Source organism: Macaca nemestrina, chromosome 11 (genome assembly GCF_043159975.1).
Source record: "Macaca nemestrina isolate mMacNem1 chromosome 11, mMacNem.hap1, whole genome shotgun sequence".
NCBI lineage: Eukaryota > Metazoa > Chordata > Mammalia > Primates > Cercopithecidae > Macaca > Macaca nemestrina.
The window spans coordinates 128,531,428-128,549,213 of record NC_092135.1 but is presented as its reverse complement, the minus strand read 5'-3'; the positions used below and the strand labels follow the sequence as shown (position 1 = coordinate 128,549,213).

The following is a 17,786-nucleotide window of genomic DNA, read 5'->3' as shown; positions in this document are numbered from 1 at the left end:
ATTGTTTCAGTGTCACTTTAAATGCTAATGCTTTTCAAATTTCTCTTTTACTGTTATATGAAAATATAATTGGTTTGAAATGTATTAACCATGAATTTATGGCATTACTAAATTCATGTATTATTTCTAGTAAATTATTTATAGATTTCCTTTGTATTTTAAAGAAAATATCTATATCATCAACAAATAGACTGATTTACTGTTTCTTCCCAAACAATTATTTTCTTTTTTCGGTCTTATTTCACTGGTTAGGAGTTTGAATACAATGTTGAAGAGAAGTGGTGAGAGTGGACTTCCTTGCCTTATTTCCAATTTCAGGGACGAAGCACTTAGCAGCACCATTAAGTGTGATGTTTGCTATACCTTTATACATATTCCTGCTTCCTTCTTTCCTTCCTTCCTTCTTTCCTTTCTAAAAGATTTGAAAATAACTACTGATTGAGTGAAATCAGACCTTATAAAACTTTATGTAACACTGAAAATAAAAATAAAAAGCAGACATAGTTTGCATTTTTAGAGAGATAAAACAAGGAAAACAATGAGTTGTAAAAGATAAAACAGAAAGTCCTAGCCCAAGCAGTCAGACAAAAGAAAGAAATAAAGGGCATCCTAATCGGTAAAAAGGAAGTCAAACTGTCACTGTTCACCAATGATATGATTGTATCCTAGGATATAGATCTGATAAATGAATTTAGTAAAGTTTCAGGATACAAAATCATCAGTAGCACTGCTATACACCAACAATGATCAAGCTGAAAATAAAATCAAATCCCTTTTACAACAGCTGCAAAAAAAAAAAAAAAAAAAAAGCAAAACAACAACAACAACATCAACGACAAAAAAACAAAACACCTTAGGATATACCTAACCAAGGAGGTGAAAGATCTCTGTGAGGAGAACTACAAAACACTGCTGAAAGAAATCACAGATGACACAAACAAATGGAAACACATTCCATGCTCATGGATGGGTAGAATCAATATTGTGAAAATGATCATACTGCCCAAAAGCAATCTACAGATTCAATGGAATTCCCATCAAAATATCACCATCATTATTCTCAGAACTAGAAAAAGAACCCTAAAATTCATATAGAATCAAAAAAGGGCCCACATTGCCAAAGTAAGACTAAGCAAAAATTCCAGAATCTATAAATAACTTAAACAAATCAGCAAGAAAAAAATTCAGATAATCTTATCAAAAAATGGGCAAAGGATATGAATAGACAATTCTCAAAAGAAGATATGCAAATGGCCAAGAAATACATGAAAAAATTCTCAACATCACTAATTATCAGGGAAATGCAAGTCAAAACCACAATGCGATACCACCTTACTCCTGCAAGAAAAAACATAATTAAAAAATAAAAACATGATGGATGTTGGTGTGGATGTGGCGAAAAGGGAACACTTTACACTGCAGGTGGGAATGTAAACTATTGCAACTGCTATGGAAAACAGTATGAAGATTCCTTAAAGAACTATCATTTGATCCAATGGGGATCCATTTGATCCCAATCCCACTACTGGGTCTCTACCTAGAGGAAAATAAGTCATGATATGAAAAAGACATTCGTACACACATGTTTATAGCAGCACAATTAGCAATTGAGAAAATGTGGAACAAGTCTAAATGCCCACCAACCAATGAATGGATAAAGAAAATGTTATATATAAATATATATATATATATCACATATATACATACATACCATGGAGTACTCCTCAGTCATAAAAAGGAATGCAATAACGGCGTTCTCAGCATCCTGGATGGAGTTGGAGACCATTATTCTAAGTGAAGTAACTTAGGAATGGAACCAAGAATCATTATCTTCTCACTTATCAGTGGGAGCTAAGCTATGAGAATGCAAAGGCATAAGAATGAGATAATGGACTTTGGGGATTCAGAAGAAAGGGTGGGAGGGGAGTGAGAGAGAAAAGAATACACACTGAGTTCAGTGTACACTGCTTGGGTGATGGATGCACCAAAATCTCAGAAATCACCACTAATGAATTTATCCATGTAACCAAAACCACCTGTTCTCCCCAAAAACTATTGAAATAAAATAAAGATAAAATGGAAAAAGTATGAAAAATTATTTAAACAGAATGTAAAGGAAAAATGATATTGAAAGGCAATATTAATAATATTGAAAAAGAATCATCAATATTGATGATATCAATGTTGATTGGAATCGAAGAGAATCCAACTAAGGACACAACTAGGACAAAATGACACAAAAAATGTCAAAATCGAAAATCAGCAAGTTATGGTATGCAATTGTCAATAAAACAAAAAGCAAGACTGTTCCCATTTAACGTCAAATCAAAATTCAAGAAACAAGTCATGAGACAAATGTTTTACAGACATTGAAAAACAATTCACCTCCGGTTTTTGACTCTTTACATAAAAATGGACAAAGTATACAGGCTCTGGATAAATTAATAAGAATGATTTAATATTTAATCTTATGACTTAAAAACAGAGAACACTGCTAGGCATGGTGCCTCATCCTGGTACTCCCAGCACTTCAGGAGGCTGAGGTGGGCGTATCACGAGGTCAGGAGTTCGAGACCAGCCTTACCAACATAGTGAAACCCCATCTCACTAAAAACACAAAAATTAGCCAGGCGTGGTGGTGCATGCCTGTAATCCCAGCTTCTCGGGAGGCTGAGGCAGGAGAATTGCTTGAACCTGGGAGGCAGAGGAGGCAGTGAGCCGAGATCGCGTCTCTGTACTCCAGCCTGGGTGACACAGCGAGACTCTGTCCCAAACAACAACAACAACAACAACAACAACAACAAAAACAGGAGAACACATATTTCTCAATATCCTTGAAATATATATCAATATTCAGCATAATCTTAGCCACAAAAGAAGTCTCAAAAAGTTATGATCACTAGAGGTGAAACAGACTTCATAAAGAAAATAAATTACTTAAGATTTTAGAAAACAAAAGAAAGCACACTGTGTTGGATCAAAGATGAAATAAAACTTGTAGTTAGAGGTTATTTAGAACCAAGAAGAAAGAGAAAACTAATGACAATGAGATTGAATGAAACAAAAAATAGTTCAACTTTAGAAAGTCTCTATAATATTCACGAATGGGTTTAAAAGGGAATTTTATAAGTCCTAGCAGCTATTTTTTTTTAAATTAAAACTCTTTCTGAAATAAAAACGAACACAACATGAAGTCTCTAAAATCAGCAAATGTTTTAGTAAACATTAATGGTGAAGTCATTTAAATAGAAAACAATATGGGGATGTCTACCATTACCACCATCTTTTACATATATATGTGTGTGTGTATACACATATACATATTTTAGAAGCTTTAGTTAATGCAATAGGATATGAAAATAAAATAATTGATAGAAATACTAAAATAGTGTACAATATGTTCTATAATTATATATGTAGGAAACCTAGAGACCTAATAAAATTCATAAGAACTAGAAAAAAAATTTACTGAGGAGTATATATTAGTCTGTTTTCACACTGCTATAAAGAACTGCTCGAGACTGGGTAATTTATAAAGGAAAGAGGTTTAATTGACTTAGTTCAGTGTGGTTGGATAGGCCGCAAGAAACTTACAATCATGGTGGAAGGGGAAGGGGAAACAAGGCACCTTCTTCACAAGGCAAAAGGAAGGAGAAGTGCCAGGTGAAGGCGGAAGAGCCCCTTATACCATCAGATCTCATGAGAACTTACTCATTATCATGAGAATAGAATGGGCGAAATTGCCCCATGATTCAATTACCTCCACCTAGTCTCTCCCTTGACACCTGGAGATTATGGGGATTACAATTCAAGATGAGATTTTGGGTGGGGACACAGCCAAACCATATGAGAGTATGAATAGAAAATAGATATATAAAACTTATAGTTTTTATTTGGAATGACATACATTGAAAAAAACATTCAGACTCAATAGCAAATACAAATGTATATATTTATAAACATCTGAAAGGTATGAGACCTATATGAAGAAAACTATAAAAATCTTATTGAAGAAAATTAAATAAGATCTAAATAAACAGAGATTATGAAAGGCCTCCAATTACAAAAAAGGTAGTAATTTTAAAACATCCATTATTCTGAAATTATTATGTAAGTATGGTGCACTTGCAACCCGGAACCCCATTAAAACTGGATAAAATATTCCTGCATTAGTTTGCTAAGGATAATAGCCTGCAACTCCATCCATGTCCCTGCAAAGGACATGATCTCATTCCTTTTTTATAGCTGCATAGTATTTCATAGTGTATATGTACCATATTTTCTTCCTCTAGTCTATCACTGATGGCCATTTAGGTTGACTCCATGTCTTTGCTATTGTGAATAGTGCTGACTGCATGTCCTCACTTATAAATGGGAGCTAAATGACGAGAACACATGGACACATGAGGAGGAACAACACACACTTGGGTCTGTCGGAGGGCGGGGGCTGGGAGGAGGGAGAGAATCAGGAAGAAGAGCTAGTGAATGCTGGTCTTAACACCTGTGTGATGGAATGAATCACACAGCGAATCACCATGGCACACTTTTGGCTATGTAGAACATCTGCATATCCTGCACATGTACCCCCGAACTTAAATAAAAGTTGGAAAAAAACCTGAATCAAATAATGTAAATATTTAAATGACAGAACAAATATCTGAGTCAGACAAGAAAAATTTGAGAAGAGAGTAGTTAAAGGAAGATTTCTCTTAATAGGTTAAAATGTTTTTTAAAAGCAATACAGATATAAAAGTATAGAAAAGCATTTTCAATATATACAACAAAGGATTAATATATCTGATATTAATGGGCAAAGACTACAGTCTATTAATAAAAAGCAACAAATAGCCCCTCCAAAATGGACCTGAACAGGCAGCTTAAATATGAGGAAATGAAAATGTCTAATAAAGATGTGAATACATAAAAATTAAAACATCAATGAGAAACTATTGCTTACCCATTAGACTGGCAAACAGAATTTCATTAGCAACACTGTGTCACACGGGAGAAGATTCAGAGAAACAGACACTTACTCATCCCTGGTGTGAGCATGAATTACCACAGCCTTTTCAGAAAAGATTTGGCAACATCCACTAAATTTTAAGATATACTACAGACTGACCCAGCAGATCCACTTTTGGAATCTATCCTATAGAAATAAAAAGACAACATCCATCTTATAAAAACAAGAACTGCAGAACTTTCAATGCTCCCAATTTCTTCAAGAGTGAAAGACAGATCCTTACACTGTTCAAAGGGTCTGAAATGATACATCCTTTGCTCCTCTCCTTTTGCTCATGTCTGTTGGGCCACACTCACCTCTGCTGTTTCTTGACTACACCAGAGATTCTCCACCATTAGGGACTTGATACTGGCTATTTTCTCTGCTTAGCACAGACACATATATCTATGTAGTGAACTAACTCCCTTGTCTCGTTTAGATCCTTGCTTCACTATCACCTTCCCAATGAGGTCTGCTTTGACCAACTTATCTAAAAATCACAATCACAATCCCCCTAGCTTGCCCCCATACTCCCAAGCCCCTAATCTGACTCTATTTCTTTTTCTCATGCCCTCACTACTCCCTAATATGCCAAATGAATTACTTATTTACTTATTGTTTATCATATTCTTTATTGTCTCTTTTCTCCTCAAAAATATATATGCCATGAGGGCAGAGGTTTTGTCTGTTTTGTCCACTGATTTTTCTTGAGTATCTGATATATACAAGGTGTTCCGTAAGTATTTGTTGACTAGATGCTCATAAATGCAAAATTTTTGTTGAAGCATTTGTTTTTACCAGGAAAAATCCCTCAACAATAACATATACTCCTAAACCTGAAAACAACCTAATTGTCTATTCAGCTGGCTGGTTAAGTACATTACTGTAAATATACACTGTTGAACTATTACATAGCTATTTAATTCTAGTAATTTGGATAGATGGTCTTAGTTTTGTTGTTCAATGAAAACATCATGTTTAGATCAATATATTATGATCACATTTTTATATAAATTAAAAAAGTCTTTCATTTGTATATAAAATGCAGAATAAATGTTAGGGAAGACATGGAACCACTACACCCCAGGTGTTAACACTGGCTTAGTGGGCAGTTTCAGAGTTCTAACCAGGTCCCTTCAGATCTTTCTTTTACCATTTTTTAGGTAATATCCAAGAATAGAAATAATAGAGTAAACAGAATAAGACTTTTGAGTAAGTATATTTAATAACCCCATAACTTATTATAAGTTATAATAATATTAATATTGAATAAGTTATGAATAACATTCAACCAACTAGGAAACTTAGAAATTTAAAAGTTGAGTTTGTAAATTCAAAAATAAAGGTAGGCAAAATAATAAAACATTTAAAAATAAATTGAACAAACAGAATGCAAGACTTGTAGGCTGAAAATGGCAAAATGTTGCTGAGAGAAATTAAAGATCAAAATAAATAGAGATGCCCATGTTCATGGATTGAAAGACTCAATATGTTTAACATGGCAATTCTCTCCAAACTGATCTAGAGACTCAATATGATTCCTATCAAAATCCCAAATGGCCTTTTGCAGAAATTGAGAAGCTGATCCTAAAATTTACATGGAATTGCAAAGAACCCAGAATATCCAAAACAGTCTTGAAAAAGAAGAAAAAAGTTGGAAGACTTATACTTTGTGATTTCAACACTTCTTATAAAGCTGCATGAATCAAGACAGTACTGGCATAAATATATATAAAGATCAATACAACAGAACTGAGAATGCTGAAATAAATCCTTAGGTTTTTGGTCAATTGATTTTCCACAAAAGTGCCAAGGCAATTAAATGAGGAAAAGATAGTCTTTTCAATCAAATAGTACTAGTACAACTGGATAGACACATGCAAAAATATGAAATTAGACCCTTACCTCACACCATATGCATAAATCAACTCAAAATGGATCATGGATCTAAATGTAAAAGCAGGGATGGCTTTATGGACATGCATCCTGTGCAGTCACAAAAGACTCTGTGCTTAGTTTAGTGTCTGCTTTCACTGTTTTGAAATCCTTAATAATTTTTGAACAAGGATTCCCCCCGCCATTTTCATTTTTCACTGGGTTCCCCAAATTATGCAGTAGTCTTGTAAAACAGCAAAAATGATAAGACTTTTGGAAGAAAACACAGGCAAAAATCTTTGTGACTTTAGGTAAGACAAAGAATTAGCTACAACAAAAGTATAATCCTTAAAAGAATAAATAAGTTAAAATTTAACAAAATTTAAATATTTTGTGCCTCAAATATACCATAAAGAGAAAGAAAAGATTAGTCACAGTCTGAGAGAAAACATTAGCCAATCATATTTTTAATAAACTACTTGTATTCAGATATGTAAAGAATTCTGACAACTCAATATGAAGACAAGCCAATTAAAAATGGACAAATGATTTGAATAGATATTTCTCCAAAAGACATGTGAAAAATAAAAACATGTGAAAAGATGTTCAGTATCATTAGTTATTAGAGAAAAGCAAAATCAAACCACAACAAAATACCAAAACACATCCACTGGAATGACTACAAAGACAGAAAATAACAAGTTTTAGCAAAGATGTGGAAAAACTGGAACCTTATACATTGCTGTAAAATGGTCTTTTGGAAACAATGTAAGACAGATTTTTAAAAAGTGATAAATAATGCTACTATAGAACCCAATAATTTCACTCCTAAATATCTACCTAGAAATGAAAATGTATATCCACACAAAGGCTTGTATGCAAATACTCAAGACAGCATTATTCATAATAGTCAAAAAATAAAAACAATCCAAATTTCCATTGACTGGCAAATGAAAAAAATACCATTGATAGAGCCATATAAAGGAATACAATTCATCAATAAAAAGGAATGAAATATAAATACATGCTAAAACATGGATGAACTTCAAAAATATTACATTCAATGAAATAACCCAGATGTAAAAGACCGTATATGATCCATTTACATGAAATGTCCAGGAAAGGGAAAACTACAGAGATAGAAAGTATATTGGTGGTTGCCTAGGGCTGGAGAATAGGAGCAGGAATTGATCCCAAATAGTCATGAAGAAGCTTTTAAGGGTAGTGAAAATATTCTACACTTGGATTGTGATGACGGTTGCAGAACTCTGTAATTCCGTTAAAAATCATTGAGATACACACTTAAAATGGGAGAATTTTACAGTATATAAATTATACCTCATTAAAGCTGTTAAAAAATAAAGTTGGGTGTGCAGAATAGACTCAGTTGAAGAGTAACTTAGTGAGTCACATTTTTCTTCCTGGAATATAGCTGGGGGGAAAGATATGGAAAATGTGAAGAAAGAAGGTTTTTCTTTTGCATAAGATGTTTCAACATTCTGCCAAAGGGAATTCCAGAAGAGAATAGAAAGAATGAGAATAGGGAAATCAAATTTAAAAAAAGTTTTCCAGAGCTGAAACTAGAACCTTAGATTTAAAAGGCACATCCAGGATGGGATGTCACTAAGATGGCAGAATAGGAGGTTTCTGGCTTTAGTCTCTCTCCCAGAAAGACTCATTAGCAACTATCCATAGACAAGGATGCCTTTGTGAAAATTTCAGAACCCAAGAGAGGCTGAACTACCTCCCTTGGACCACAAATCCTGAGAAAAACCACATTAGAAGGGTAAAAGGAATGGGTCCTCCCCCAGGCTGGCACAGTGCCACACAAAGAGGTTTTCCCTGAGCCTAAGGTTTCTCTAGTGGGGAGCCTAAGGAGGACACCCAGCTTCCCTGGCATTCTGGGCTGCTTCTTAGGAGGCCCAATTCTGTCTTGCCTCATGGGAAACAAACGGGCAATCAGTGGGACTGGACCACCTGGGTTTGATTAGAAATGAAGAAGTGAGGGCAGGGCTCACAGTGGCCAATGCATAGATCATCATGCTGGTACTGTGCTCCTGACATCAGCACCCTATCAGAGAGCTCAGCCAGCAGCTCTGTCCACCTGCAGAGGCAACCTGGTGGCCCTATTTGGCCAGGCAGCATGGTCAGCAGTTCTAACTAGCTTGGGTGCCTAGCCAGCAGCCCAGTCCATCTAAGGTGTTTAGGTTTCTGTCTTGCCTGACCAGGGAACCCCCCAAAGAGATTCTGCCCAGCCTCAAATCCTAGCATATGTCTTTTTCCAGGCAGGAAGTCAAGCCAGCCACCCTGCCTAACTACAGAGTATGGTCTCTAGCCCTGCTATGGTCTCTAGCCCTGCTAACAAATTGAGACCCTGCCCAGGTGCAAAGCCCAGCCAATGACCTGCATGGGCAGGAAACCAAGCCAATGACCTCTCTCAATGGTGGGCACAGCTTTGGGGCCCCAAGCAACCAGAGATCCCAGCCTGTGGCTATGCCCAGGCAGGGAGCAGAACCAGTCACCCTGTCCAAATGTAGAACATAGCCTGTGGTCCTACCCGATCACACAGCCCAGTCAGTGACACTTCTGAACTGTCGAGCACAACTTGCAGCCTTGCCTGACCAGGGATTCAAGAAATTTCTGCTACCTGACTTATGAGCCCAGCTTGCAGCAAGTACCTAAAGGTGGGGCATATTCTGTGGTCCCACTGAACCTGGGCACCTGGTAGCAACTCTAATAAACTTTGAAGCACAGCAAGTGGCCCTATTCTGGAGAATAACTAATACAGTGGCACCACCCAACTGTGGAACACAGCCTTCAACTCTGCCTAATCACAGAGCCCAGCCTGTGATCACACCTAGCAGTAGGTTAAGGCCTTGTCCCATCTTAGAGCCTGGCCATTAGCTGCTGCCCAGCAAAAGGGTCCAGTCAAAACATCCAAACAACCATAGAGACCAGCAGTAGCCTTATCCAATCTCAGAGCACAGGCAATGATCTTGCCCAGCAAGAGATCTCAACAGAAAGCTCTGCCTGTCCATGTATACTACCAGCTGACCTGTCCAGAACTCCAGGCTGGACTGACTAGTGAAGGGCTTTCCCTGCCAAAACAAACTTATAAAGACTGGAAGAGGTTATTGTTTCCTCAAATGTGCAGACACCAATGATAGGATGCAAGGATCATAAAGAATCAGGAAAAAAGCATACCACTAAAATAAACTAACATGCTCTAATAACTGACTCTAAAGAAATAATGATCTATGAACTTACTGACAAAGAATTCAGAATAATTCTCTTTAAAAAGTTCAGTGAACTATAAGTAAACACTGATAGACAACTCAACAAAATTAGAAAACAATATATAAACAAAGTTATAATGCCAGAAAGGAGCAGGAACCATATTTTAAAAGCCAGAAATCCTAGATCTGAAAAATACAATGACTGGATGGAAAAATTTAATAGAGAGCTTTAACAGCTGACTCATTCAAGCAGAAGAAAGACTAAATGAACTCAAAGATAGGTCATTTGATATTATTTACTCAGAGGAGCAAAAATAGCAAAGAATAAAAATGAGTTTTAAAAAGCCTATGGGATTTATTGGACACCATCAAGTAAAACAACATGCAAATTATGGGAATTACTGAAGGAGAAGAGAGAGAGAAAATGAACAGAAAGTACATTTAGAGAAGTAAATGGCTGGAAACGTCCCACATTTGGGGAGAGAAATGAACATCTAGATTCATTGGGCCCAAAGGTGTCCAAACAGATTGAACAAGAAAATTTGACATCAAAATATTGTAATTAAATTATCAAAAGATAAAGACAGAATATTTTGAAAGCAGCAAGGAAAGTATAACTCATTATGTATAACAGAGCCCTCATAAGACTAGCAGTGAATTTCTCAGCAGAAACGTCCTCTCAGCCCAGGAGAGATTAGGGTGATATATTCAAAATGCTGAAAGAATAGAAACTCTACTGACCAAGAATGTTATACCTGGTAAAGCTGTCCTTCAGAAGCGAGATAAAAACCTTCCCAAACAAGCAAAAGCTGAAGGAGTCCAACATCACTAGACCTGTCTTACAAGAAGTGCTAGAGGGAGTTCTTCAAGCTGAAATGAGATGGTACTAATTCACAACATAACAATATATAAATATACAAAACTTCACCAGTAAAGGTAAATATATAGTGAAAATCAGAAATCTCTAATATTATAATGATTGTGCATAAGTCATTTTCAATTCTGGTATAAAAGTTAAAAAACAAACTATTAAAAATAATTATATCTATAGCAATTAATATAGTTGGCTCCATGTCACCACTCAAATCTCATATTGAATTGCAATCCCCAGTGTTGGAGGAGGGCCCTGGTGGGAGGAATTGGATCATAGGGGTGGATTTTCCCCTTGCTGTTCTTGTGACAGTGCGTGAGCTCTTATGAGATCTAGTTTAAAAGTGTGTAGCACTTCTCCCTTCACTCTCTTTCTCTCCTGCAGCCATGTGAAGATGTGCTTGCTTCCCCTTCACCCTTCCACCATGATTGTAAGTTTTCTGAGGCCTCCCCAGCCATGCCTCCTGTAGAGTCTGTGGAACTATGAGTCAACTAAACCTCTTTTCTTTATAAATTACACAGTCTCAGGTAGTTCTATTTTTTTTTTTTTTTTTTTTTGAGGCAGAGTCTTGCTTTTGCTCTGTCAACCAGGCTGAAGTGCAATGGTGCTATCCTGGCTCACTGCCTCCTGGGTTTAAGTGATTCTCCTGCCTCAGCCTCCCAAGTAGCTGGGACTACAGGCACATGCCACCACACCTGGCTAATTATTGTATTTTTAGTAGAGACAGGGTTTCATTATGTTGACCAGGTTGGTCTCAAACTCCTGACCTCAGGTGATCCACCCACCTCGGCCTCCCAAAGTGCTGGGATTAGAGGCGTGAGCCACTGCACCTGGCCTCAGGTAGTTTTTTTTTTTTTTTTTTTTTGAGACGGAGTCTCGCTCTGTCGCCCAGGCTGGAGTGCAGTGGCGCGATCTCGGCTCACTGCAAGCTCCGCCTCCCGGGTTCACGCCATTCTCCTGCCTCAGCCTCCCGAGTAGCTGGGACTACAGGCGCCCACAACCGCGCCCGGCTAATTTTTTGTATTTTTAGTAGAGACGGGGTTTCACCGTGGTCTCGATCTCCTGACCTTGTGATCCGCCCGCCTCGGCCTCCCAAAGTGCTGGGATTACAGGCGTGAGCCACCGCGCCCGGCCCAGGTAGTTCTTTAAAGCAGTGTGAGAATGCACTAATACAGTAATTTGTTATTGGAGACAAAATATTAAAAAATATGTAAATTGTAACATCAATTGACTGAAATGTGAGGGAGGGGAGAAGTAAAAGTATAGAGTTCTGCATGTGATTGAAGTTGTTGGCTTAAAATAGGATGGTATAGCTATAAAATATCTTATGTAAGCCTCATAGTAACCACTAAGTAGAAACCTGTAGTAGATAAACAAGATTAAGCGAAAGGAATCAAAGTAGATCGTTTCAAAAGTGATTAAATCACAAAGGAGGGCAATGAGAAAAAAAGAAAGAAAAAAGGTACTACAAAGCCGTCAGAACACAATTAACAAAGTGGCAATAGTAAGTTCTTACCTATCAATAAATGGATTAAATTATCTAATCAAAAGAAATAGAGTGACTGAATGGATTGAAAAAAAACCCCACAAGATCAAACAATCTGCTGCATATTAGAGTCTCATTTTAGGCCAGGTGCAGTGGCTCACACATGTAATCCCAGCACTTTGGGAGGCCCAGGCGGATGATCACTTGAGGTAGGGAGCTCAAGACGAGCCTGGCCAACATAGTGAAACCCCGTCTCTACCCAAAATATAAAAATTAGTTGGGTGTTGTGGCAGGTACCTGTAATCCCAGCTACTTGGGAGGCTGAGGCAGGAGAATCGCTTGAACCTGGGAGGCAGTGTTTGCAGTGAGCCAAGAGAGCACCACTGCACTCCAACCTGGGTGACAGAGTGAGACTCTGCCAAAGGAAAAAAAGAGAGAGAGAGAGAGACAGACAGACAGACAGACTTGTTTTAGCCCTAAGAACACAAGTAGGCTGAAGGTGAAGGTATGAAAAAAGATATTCCATGCAGAAAGTGACCAAAAGAAAGCAGAGGTGAATATATTTATACCAAATGAAATATACGTTAAGTAAAAAATGGCCACAAGAGATAGAGAAGATCAATATATAAAGATAAAGGTGACAGCTCATCAAAGGGATACAACAACTGTAAATATTTTTGCATACAGCACTGGAACTTCTAAATAACTAAAGCAAATACTAACAGAACTGAAAAAAGAAAGAAACAGCAATACAATGTTAGTAGGAGACTTTAATACTCTACCCTCAATAATCATAGATCAATCAGACAGAAAAATATAGGGAAACATTGATCTTGAACCAGACTTTAGATCAAATAGACCTAATGAACATATACAGAACATTTCATTCAACAGCAGCAGAATACACATTCTGCTTCAGTGTACATGAAACATTCTCCAGTAAAAAAAAATCATGCGTTAGGCCACAAAAGAAGTCTTAACAAATTCAAAAGTGAAATCATATCAAGTGTCTTTCCTGGCCACAATAATATGAAACTAGAAATCCATAATAGGAGGAAATTTGAAGAATTTATAACTTCTGTACAGAATATATAAATAATGTAAGGTGTTAAACAACACATTCCTGAATAACCAATAGGTCAAAGAAGAAGCCAAAAAGGTAACTTATAAATATCTTGAGGCAAACAAAAATGAAAACACAACATAGAAAAACTATGGAATGCAGTAAGAGCAGTTTTAAGAGGCAAGTTTATAGCTATAAATGCCTACATTAGGAAAAATATCTTAAATCATTTAACTTTACAGTTGATGAAGAAAGATAAGGTAAACCCAAAGTTAGCAGCAGAAGGGAGAAAATAATGTAGATTAGAGCAGAAATAAATAGGGAATAGGAAAACAATAGAAAAGATAAACAAAACTCAGAATTGGTTCTTTGAAAAGATAAACAAAATTAGCAAATCTTTCACTAAACTAACCAAGTTAAAAAAGAGACAAGACTCAAATAAACTTATAAATGACAGAGGAAACATTACAACTGATAACATGATAATACAAAGAATCATGAGACTACTGTGAACAATTATACATCAACAAATCGGATAACCTAGAAGAAATAGACAAATTCCTAGAAATACACACTCTATCAAAACTGAATCCTGAAAAAACAGATAATCTAAACAGATCAATAATGAGTAAAAAGATTGAAAAAGTAAACAACTTTCCATTAAAGAAAAACCAGTTGGCTATGCTAGTGAATTCTACCAAACATTTAAGAAGAAACTAATACCAATCCTTCTAAAACTCTTCCAAAAAACATTAAGAGCAAGGAACACTCCCAAACTCATTTTATGAGCATTACCTTGATACCTAAGCCAGATTAGAACACTACAAGAAAAAAAATTGCAGGCCATTCCCCCCCTGATATACATAGATGGAACAATTATCTACAAAACACTACCAAACCAAACCAAATTCAACAGTACGCTAAAATGATCACTTATCACCATCAAGTGGGATTTATCCCTGGGATGCAAGGATGATGCAACATGTAAATCAATAAAGGTGTTGTGCAACATTAACAGAATGAAGTACAAAAATCATATGAACATTTTCATAGATGCAGAAAAAGGATTTGAAAACTTCAACATCCTTTCATGATATAAAAAAAAAAAGTTTAACAAATTGGGTATAAATGAAATATACCATAAAGGCCATGTATGACAAGCCCATTGCTAGATTAGACTCAGATTGAGAAATCTAAAAAAGGTGAATCATAGAAACTAGAAACAGAGTCAAATAGCAGTTGCCAAGGGCTGGGAAATGGGAGGAATGGGAAAATGTTGGTTAAAGGGCACAGACTTTCAGTTATAAGATGGATAAGTTCTGGGAATTTAATGTGTAGTATGGAAACTATAGTTAACAATAATACGGCCGGGCGTGGTGGCTCAAGCCTGTAATCCCAGTACTTTGGGAGGCCGAGACAGGCGGATCACGAGGTCAGGAGATCGAGACCATCCTGGCTAACACGGTGAAACCCCATCTCCAGTAAAAAAATACAAAAAACTAGCCGGGCGTGGTGGCGGGTGCCTGTAGTCCCAGCTACTCGGGAGGCTGAGGCAGGAGAATGCGTGAACCCGGGGAGGCGGAGCTTGCAGTGAGCTGAGATCACGCCACTGCACTCCAGCCTGGGCGACAGAGCGAGACTCCATCTCAAAAAAACAAACAAACAAACAATAATGTATTACATACTTGAAATTTGCTAAGAGAGTAGATCTTAAATGTTCTCATCACACACACACAATGGTAACTATGTGACATGACGGATATGTTAACTAACTTGATTGTGGCAATCATTTCACAATATAAACATGAAATCATTATGTTGTACACCTTCAATGTATACAATTATACCTCAATAACACCAAAAAAAAAAAAGGTAATCACAGCTAAATATTTTAACCTTAGGAGACTTTTAATTCAAGCAATTATATCATGGTCTGTGTTCCTAAAGCACTGGATTGTCTTTACACATTTAGATGATTTCTGTAGGATGACAAATGTGGCTGCATTATGCCCCTACAGCCATAAAACTTCCCTGGGGAAACCTCCCACTCCCATCATGGACCTGACACCACAGCAGTTCCAAATTAACCATATTTAAAGAAAATGCTGGCACCCCAACTGGGAATTGCTCACTGATTACCCAGAAAATCCCCCCCTTTTTTTTTTTTGAGATGGAGTCTCACTCTCTTGCCCAGCCTGGAGTGCAGTGGTGCGATCTCGGCTAACTACAACCTCCACCTCCCATTTTCAAGCAATTCTCCCTGCCTCAGACTCCTGAGTAGCTGGGATTACAGGTGCCTGCCACCATGCCCAGCTAATTTTTGTATTTTTCAGTAGAAATGTGGTTTCACCATGTTGGCCAGGCTGGTCTTGAACTCCTGACCTCAGGTGATCCATCTGCCTCGGCCTCCCAAAGTACTGGGATTACAGGTGTGAGCCACTGCACCCAGTCAATCCCTCCCCTTATGATGGAATATTCCATGCTTTCATTATGCTTATCCATATAGCATGTGAGCTCTGGCCAGGTTGGGCATAGCTCATTCTTTTGAGCACACTTGCATTCCTCTCTTGAGTGTGTATTTGCTTTTGCTCTGCAATCTTCTTTACTTTCATTTTGGTCTGGCCTTCAAATTCTTTTCTGGGGCAAAGACAAGAACCTGTACAGGCCTGCTGACAGCACCATTATTAATACCGTCATTTTACAGGGAAGAAACAGGGCTTGCCCCATCTCTACATGCATGCAGTGGTAGAGCTGGACTTCACACCACCCTTCCCCAATCATCCTAGTGTTGATCCTCCCTGCTCCTACCCTCTCTATTATCTGGCTTTAGTTACTACACTCTTAATCATTGCACTATATTGCCTTTCAAATGTGGTGAAGCCTCAAAACTGACTATGTACTAGGCCACAAGAGAAACAACAATAGACTCTCACAAATGGAAATCTTAAGGAACACATTTTCTAACCACAATGTGATAGGATCAGAGGGAGCAACCAAAGGACAGGGGACGACTTCCCCAACTCATTCCACTGAGAAATTTTAAAAGCTGCTTCCAAACACTTCTTAAGTTAACCAGGAAATCAAAATCAAAATAATAAATGGCTAAGAAATAAACTCCAATGAAAACACCATATATTATAAAGGCCAAACATTTCCAAGGTGCCACAGAGGTGAACATTCATGGCCTAAGATGCATTTATTAGAAAATAGGAAACACTGACAAGTAAGTTAAGTTTTAAACCAATGTATTAGAAACAGAACACAAGGTAATCCCCTCAACAAAGGAGAAGTAAAGAATTAGGAAAGAAAATATACAGAAAAATATAATAAAGAAAAGCAAGATTTAATTAAACCTCAAACAGAAAATAAGAGTAGTGGATCAATAAAACCAAAAGGTGGTTCATTGAAAAGACCAACAAAATGGAAAGATTGATCAAAAAATCAAGGAAAAAACAATAATAAACAATGGGAGGAATAGGAAAAAGGAAACGTCTTCAGAGAAGGAAAGGATGAAAACTTTATACAAGAAATTCCTATACAACTTTCTATCAATAAGGAGAGAATCTAGGAAAATAGTTACTTTTTAGGACAATATAAATGATCAAAACTGGCTCAAAGGTCAGCATAAGAACTAAAAATAATAGGAGAAAAGCGTAATATACTTCCAGAGCTTGGAAATGCATAATATACTTCCACAGACATCAGTTTAAAATAATTTAATGGACAATTTTCTGCAATCTTTCAAGGAACAGACGATGTCTGTATTAAACAAACCATTCTAACACATATATGTGCATATATATATATATATTCAAAATTTCAGTCACCCCCAGTTATTTCATGAGGCTGCTATAGTTCTGCTATCGATCCCAGACAAATACAAAATAAGAAATGAAAATTGTAGGTCACAAAGTTGCTTATAAACACATGAGGTAAAATCCCACGATAAAATATAAATAAATCCAACCCGGGAGTGGATGAAAGAGTCATATGGCATGACCATGTAGATGTTATCTCAGGGATTCCAGGAAAGGTCACATTAGAGAACGAATCTATGCATTTGGTTAAGCCTGGCAGGTTGAACACACCTGCATTCATCTGTGTTCCTTCTGAAATCCCATGAAACCACCTATGAGGGAGAGTTAGAGGTAGAAAAGAAGCAAAGATCAGGGAACAGGAAAGGGCATCAAATAAGAGATAACCAAACATTTTGGAAGATAGGTGCATATATGGTAGCTAATTTCACAGAATGA

General features: G+C 37.0%; 1 protein-coding gene across 10 annotated transcripts in view; it reads right to left on the bottom strand.

The window, feature by feature from the left end:
• LOC105473951 (SP100 nuclear antigen) overlaps positions 1-17,786 on the bottom strand; it is a 132,364-nt gene that overhangs the window by 102,919 nt on the left and 11,659 nt on the right. The window contains exon 2 of one of the 10 annotated variants that reach the window (XM_071073513.1): positions 1,712-1,765. The exons of the other annotated variants lie outside the window; for them this stretch is intronic. The gene's annotated coding sequence lies outside the window, so the exon portion shown is untranslated. The remainder of the gene's footprint in view (positions 1-1,711; positions 1,766-17,786) is intronic. 10 annotated transcript variants of the gene reach the window in all.